Source organism: Zingiber officinale, chromosome 1B, assembly GCF_018446385.1.
Source record: "Zingiber officinale cultivar Zhangliang chromosome 1B, Zo_v1.1, whole genome shotgun sequence".
Lineage (NCBI taxonomy): Eukaryota > Viridiplantae > Streptophyta > Magnoliopsida > Zingiberales > Zingiberaceae > Zingiber > Zingiber officinale.
The window spans coordinates 122654447-122662329 of NC_055986.1; the positions used below are offsets into that span (position 1 = coordinate 122654447).

General features: G+C 36.5%; 1 long non-coding RNA gene across 1 annotated transcript; it reads right to left on the reverse strand.

Annotated features, from left to right (window-relative positions):
- Positions 1–3239, reverse strand: LOC121976312. The gene is made up of 2 exons (XR_006110603.1): positions 3119–3239; positions 1–116 (listed from the first exon to the last, which is right to left on the reverse strand). It is a non-coding gene; the product is annotated as an uncharacterized LOC121976312 (long non-coding RNA).
- Positions 3240–7883: the final 4644 nt, after the last annotated feature.

Below are 7883 nucleotides of genomic sequence, written 5' to 3' on the forward strand. Positions count from 1 at the left end.
TCAAGCATATGCTTGCTCCACTCGATCCTCGTCTCTTCGACAAAAATGGCAATAGTTCTTTCTCCTGTATTAAAAAATGTCCAGAGTTCTTTTCTACTCATCCTTTTCTGAAGTTTCTGCACATGGAAATAGAAAAAAACATCAACAAGTCTCCCTTCGAAGCAGATCTCCCAATCCTAACCAACCAAAAGAATCCATGCATGAACGTCTCGTGGTGTCTGAAAGTAGCCAAATCAAAATTCCCAAGCAAAAGAAGGTGGAGAGCAAGCATCAGCTCGCCGCAACCTTCTGTAAAGTTTTTTCTCAGGCCTGATTAAACAAACCATATCAAAGGAACGAGTGATATATTCATCTGCTATAAAGTCTCCTTTTGATTTCGTGGATCCCGTCAGAATACAGAAGTTTCAGGGCATGAAGAGGCTCAGGGAGGGGAAGCACTTCCTCCCCAACCTCACCCACTTAGCAATAGTCTTGTTTGTTGGCCTCTTCCTGTCGGCTCCACTGTGGATTCCTCGTGTGCGTTCTTGTCGAGTCCCCAAGTGCCTCTTCCTACTCTGCAACATCGTCATCGTCTTCTATCTCGCCGGCGAGTGGAAGCTCATGTGTTCTTCTCCGACGACTGATGTCTACGATGAGTACACGAAGGCGAGCAGTGAACGGCAAGCTGAGTGGGAAGACACGGAAAGCAGTACCACAGTGGGCATGAACTCTGTGCGAGAAGAGGAAGGCTTGGAAGAGGAAGAGGAGGAGAAAGGATGGTGCCAAATAGACAAGAAAGCAGAGGAATTCATTGCAAGAATTAATTGGCAGAGGAAGCTTGAAGAAAGGAGACTGCTTTTATGTAGATACGGCTAATTAAACTACTGGAAACAAAGAATATTAGAACGGCACGGAAGACGTTGAATCATTGAAAAAAACTTGCATGTTAATTCTTACTGGAGTTCCTTTCTTTTCTTTCCTTTTTATATTTCAGATCTGGAGGTTAATTTTAGCCGTAAGAACATAAGTGGAGTAAGATGAGCAGCTTGCATTCAGTGTTAGTTGTGTGATTTTGGAGTTTAAAAAGCAAGAACTGAAAAGTAAGCCGATCTATTACCAGCCATTAAATTAGTTCGCTAAAGAACACGGAGCACAGTTTGAGCTACAGATCGTCATCCTCAACCACGCTTCGGTGACTCGAAGAAGTCAATGACCACCGTGAGATGATTCGTCGCGGGACAGCTGGCGGTCTTTCAATGCATTCGAAGAACGCTGTACAAAGAGAGAAGCACGATAGGTCGCGCGTTGCGGCTTCCTAAGTTGCTACGGCGCACGTTGGAAAGTTCGAATTTCACTCTCTGTCTTAGGGAAAGTTCGATCCTTTCGCAATCTCTCTCTCTCAATCATTCTTAGCTGGCCGAATATCTCTTCTTCTCTTCTAATCTTTTGGCTGAAGGTAACGGTAGCATTGACATAGACGCATGATATCGATGTAATGATTAAGGATTGATGAGGATTTAGATTTACTCCACTAAGTACCTAACACATGTTGATTCCGTCTTAAAGTTGAAAAGAGTAGACAACATTGGTAATATAGTTAGAATATTGATCGAGTTATTATAACCCAAAGGAGAGGATATGATGAGATGTTTTCTAGATTGATCAAGTCATTAGAAGGTTTATGGTCAACGTTCCTTGTAGATAGCGATCGGGTTACCTTGTTCCCGGTACCTCAATACTCGAGACATATCCCAAAAATATATAAAAAGTCGAATAAATAGTAGAATAATGAAATGCGTAGAGAATAAGCATGAAAAACATATCAGGAGGCACCCTTTAGTACACTGATGAGTTGATCATGACGTTGATCGAGTCGTCATGAGCTAAAAGAGTAGATGAATATGAGCCTGATGAGGAGCTGAATCTGACGGCACAGAGTCAGACGCGACATGGATCTAAAAGGCGACATACAGACTGAAATATGACAGCGACATGCAGGCAGGATATGACAACAACATACAGGCAGGATATGACAACGATACACAAACCGAAACATACCCACAGGTTAGACGCCGCGAAAACCGGAACATAATATTAGCTCGAGTGTCAGAACATAATATCGGCTCGAAGGCCGGGACACAATACCGTGATGTATGACCATGATGACTCGGAGGAGATTGGATCGCATCAAAAGCGCATGACAACGCGGATCGGGGATGGATTGATGCCGAAATGGTGTGACAGTGCAAATCGAAGGGTGACAGCGTATGTCAAGCGGCTTCGGCTGCTGAAGGCAGCGTCGGAGGGTGGTAGTGGCCGCTGGTGGTGGGGTGGAGGCAGCAACCGCTAATGGCGGCATGGAGGTGATAGCCGTTGGTGGCCACGGCGCAGAGGCGGTAGCGCGGAGAGGAGAAAAGGGGAGGAGGAGTCGGCAACATCCGTATGGAGAGGAAGAAGAGGAGGCTGCTCGCGATGGCGTTGTAGTGGAAAGGGAGAGACGAGAATGTGTGTTTGGCGGCGATGATGGCACGAGTCCGGAGGCATTGGCTACAGAAGAAATTCCGAAGACCCCCAATCCTTTCCCTCATCAAAGCCTCCCCCTCTTTTCCCAAGCCCTAACATAGTAAAATTACTATGACCAAAATATCCCTTTCCCCGCCTAACTCCTCTGGCCCCTCTAATACATCCGAAGCTTCCTGGCGAGGGAGCATAGGCTCTTCAGCAGGTTTCTTTCTTTGCCGTTCCTAATCGGTCGCATTGGATCGGAACTTCGCTGTGTACGCTTGACACGAGGAAGTTCCGGCGAGTGCTTCAGCTTGTAGGTTTTTTGCTTTGTAGAAATTCCATTATTTTGATTTCTTATCAGTTTGATGCAAGGAAAAAACTGAAGTAGGTTTTGTTTTTGTTGGGAGACGGCCCATGGTCTAAGTTTCATCAAGATGCCCTCATTTCCATTCGAACTTTTTAAGTTTCACCAGTGTTATAACTACCAGAGTAAATTAAACATATAAATTTTTTTCTCGAAGACCCGTGTTAAGGATTCCACATGAAGCCTAAAAACTTAGAGAATCTTGATCTCCAAAACAAATTAGAATTAAGAAAATGAAATTGATTCGCAAGACAAACGAGTAAAATTGACCTTTTTCCCTTGAAATTTGTTTGGGCCGAAAATTTGGAGCCGGTTGGCTCCTTCCTCAGATGTCAAACCTCTTCTTATGTATTTCAGCTGCTCGAACACATCTTCAACCGGAATCCGTTCTGGAAAGACAGAGATATTATTCGTTATTAAATTAAATAAAAATAAAAACATTAAATCCAATGATGCCTGAAGCAAGCCGCACCGTCAAATCGGCATCCAATGATGCGTAGATAGAAGACAACACCTCATCACGTACCTCACGCACGAATCTTAATAAAGTTATTAAATGAATTCATTTTGGTGCATAATTTTATATTAATTTCTCAAGATGCGATGGCTGAAGGACGGAGGGTTTAGGGTAAAAGAACAGTATTCAAACTAAAAAAATAACTAAAGTAAAACAACATTAAATATAATTACGGAAGTATTATAAAATTAATTTATTTTACGGAAGTAAATTGAAGAGAAAGTAGAGAAATCGAATCAAGTTATATCGGACTCTATCCTACGGATTGTTTCGGATTCTATCCTATGGATTGTTACGGATCAATTGTCATGTCAAATTATTTTTTTTTAATACAATATTTTCTTTTTCTTAATTTTTTTCTTCTTCTTCTCGCTGTAACGAAGCCCGCGCCTCGTCGTCGCTGGCCACCCATCTGTCCGTCGGCCGCTTAACCACTGCCTCCGGACGTGCCGGAATCCGGCCGCGATCCCTCCGGATTCCGATCGCGATTGCGTCCGGAATCCGGCGCGATCGCGGTCGGACTCCGGACGCTATCGCGACTGGACGCTCACGACTGGACGCGATCGTGCCAGATTCCGGCGAGATTGAGGCCGGAATTTGGCGCGATCGCGTTCGGTCGCGATAGCGTCCGGAATTCGACCGCGATCGCGCCAAATTTCGGACGCGATCGCGACCGGAATCTGGCGGGATCGTTGCCGGATTCCGGATGCGATCGTGACTGGACGCGATCGTGCCAGATTCCGGCCACGATCCGCCGAAATCCAGGCGCGATCTCGCCGAAATCTGGCACGATCGCGTCTAGTCGCGAGCGTCCAGTTGCGACAGCGTCCGAAGCTGGGCCGCGATCCCCGACGGGTTCACCCCCTGGGCTATAGTGTGGGTGGGTCCAGGAGGCCGGAGGCCGCTGGCTGTGGGCAGATGGCCGGTGGCAGGGCGGGTGGCGGGAGCGTGAGGAGGCGCGGTGAGCACAGTGAGCAGCTAGAACCAATTGTTTCGGCGAGAAAAATAATAAGTTGGTCAAGTTAAAAAATAATATAAAATTTTATTATAATAAGAATTAATCTTTTTCAAAATAGTAGATTTCAACATATTTCCATTCGAAATAGCATATTTGAAAATATTTTAAAAAGATATTTAAAATTAGCTTTATTTTTAAACTATTATAGCAATTCCAAGATCATAATTATTATCTAACTATAGTATTCACGATTTCATTCTACAATTATATAGATATATAGTTATGATTATATAGCTAACTGTTTTAATATAATATTGATTGGTATTAATAAAAAAACATAATATAATATGTGGTAGTAATTATGATCTTAACAACAATAATATTATATTGACTTATTTTAGCCCAGAGGAAGTATCAATATTACAAGCTATATATAATATGATTATTTATTAGTATTATTAGAACGTAAGTTGATATTGATTAATGTTAATAAAAATAAAAAACAAAGTGCTCATACTCATAAAAGGTAGATCAATTATTTTATAAGAGCACTGCTAGTATTGATCTCACAGATATAAAATAAGTTAAATATATATGTACACAAATATTAAGTGGATGGTAAAATAAATTTATAGAATCGACTTCTATCATTGCACCGAGATATCATACGCCAAAATGCTCATGTTCTTACAACTATGAAATATAGTTGCTACAATATATGCGCACATGATTTATTAATATTGATTCTAATTGAAATACTTATAATATAGTAGTTATAATTTATAATTATTTTTTTAATCAATATTAGATATTTAACTCTTTGAATTGACTAATCCTAAGATGACCAATCCAATCCTATGAAAATTTTCTATCGATGACTAAAATAAATAAGAAAAATCTTATGAAAGCCTATTTAGATGATGTTTTTAGGCTCGCTTCTAACGAAAAATTTACTACAGTCACAACTAAGATTTAAACATTACATTTTTTTATTATCCATTAGATGATGTAACTATTGCACCAAAAAAAATTATAATTATTACAACATCATTTATTTATGTTAATCTAAATTGAAGGGTTGATTTTATCTATAGTAATAAAAAATAAAATCCGTCATCCCAATAATTTCACACGGTCATCTCACAATGAAAAGATAAATTAGAAAGATATAATTGATCAAGGAGGACTTTTAGATTCATTTTATCTATGAACCTATAGCTAATAAAACAACATTAACAATAAAGATAATTTCTGGAATGTTTTTTATAATAATAGAAAAACCCTTCGACGATTCCAATAAAAAAAATAAAAACAAGAGACCTTTCATTTTTATCAAAGTCAAACGAGCATTGTCTTAAAAATAAAATAAAATCATCAGACAAAGAAACACCCTCATTTTTTATATATATCATCAAAAGTCTCTAAAATGCACCCCTCGGAATTTTTTTATCAATTGTTTTTTCCAAATTCAGTATACTTTTTTATATGTCCAACTATTATCCAAATGTTCAGTACGCCTGCTTAAATAAATTCATATGATAATTTATTCGTGCTTAAATAAAGAGTTTTAATCAAAATTATTACATAAGATAATTTTTTTTTAAAAAAAATATCAAACATATATATAATAATAAATATGGCATTTTACTAAAGTGCATAAGTTTTCATATTACTTCATAATATTTAAATCACATATATTTCTGAAATATATCCCTTTCTTTATAAATCTATCATCTAGTTTTGTTCGAAATCGACTAATAAATTTAGAGAACTCTAAATGACTTTAAATCAAAATTAATGTACTCTTAAAATTTTTCTTAATATATTTATGCTCTTGGATCTAAATTTGATAGTGTAAATTGAGAGTACGTATATAAATTTTTACTCTATCAATTCAAAAATTAACTGTTCTCAATTTATACTATCAAATTTAGATACGAAGGGATAGATATATTAAGGAGGTTTTAGGAGTATATTGGTTTTGTTTGAAGCGATTTAGAGATCTTTAAGTCCATTAACTAAGTCCAAAATTGGCTAATTGATTTACACCATTCAAAAATTTAAATGCTTGATATTTGTCAAACAATGAGAGTTCTAAGAGTCCATTATTGGCATTGGTTAGTAAATATCATTAGGTCTTATGAACTTATGATAAATTTCATCTAGTTTTTAGATGTTAAAAAAAATCATCACTCTTAATTTATACTATTGAATTTAAACATGAAGACACATGGCTACATTAAAGAGGCGAATTTAAAGTGATTTAAAATTCTCAAAGTTCATTCAGATCAATTTCGGTTAATGGACCTACATCATTTAAAAATTTAATAGTTTAATATTTTTTGAATCGTGAGAGTTCTAGAATACCATTGATGGTATTAGTCAGTGAATATCAATATTATAGATCTTGTGATAACTTTTATCTAGTCTTTGCATATTTAAAAATTCATTATTCTCAATTTTCGCGGTTGAATTCAAATCTAATGACATAAATGTATTAAGAAGGTTTTAGAAGTATATTAATTTTAATTTAAAATGATTCATAGTTTTTAAATTCATGAGCCAATTTCATATGGTACATGATTTGGATGTATGAAAATTGGATAAGTGATTTAGATAATATCAAATTGTATTTACATGGTCCAGTAAAATGTCATTTATATTTTATATAATTTTCTTTAAAATTAAACTTGAAAAAACATAAATATGTTCAAATATTTATCTTAATTGGGAGTTTCAATAAATTAATGTACAAATTATTTTTTTAGGACCGTACGAACTAGAAAGGTCAATAGCTTTGATCGCTTTATTTCAATTTCGTACTTATCATTTGAATATGCTACAAAACTTCAAATCATGACAAACAATACCAAGACTTAATAGTCTACCACTACTAAATCTTTTATTTTTTAGAGATCTTTCAGAGGTAAGGAAATCTCTTACAACCTTACAATCTATTTTTACAAACAAGACAAACAAATACAAGAGATAAAAACAAATACAATTAACAATTAAAGTACATCATGTAAATCTTGCTTTGGGCTCTTTCTTACGGTTTCAAATTGTCTTTTAAAATGTACTAAAACTTCGTACTCAAATCTTCGAGAATTGACTACTTCAAATCACCTCGACAGTTAAATAGAAGTTTTGACATGTCAGACTTAATCAGGTCAAAGATGATCAAACAACTAATCAAAACAAAATCTAATGTTAAACAGATAAAAGAATGATCGAATACTTAGCGATTCTTGACGAGCACACGATGCGCTGCCCACTAGTAATAACTGCAATATCAATCTTACTATGGGTGAGCAAACCATGCTTGCATGACCTTGCTCTAGATTGACATATTACACATACATATTTAAAAACTTTAGACTAAGATTGACCTTGGGTAAATCGGCACAACGACACATTTGAAGTTCTAGTTATAAGTAAACATATATAGTTAGTTAACTATATGTTTATTTGAGCTCGAATATCTGAACTCAATCTTCTATACCAAACTCTTTATCTCTCGCTACAATAAGCCATATATTATTTATTCATCCCGTTGGCTT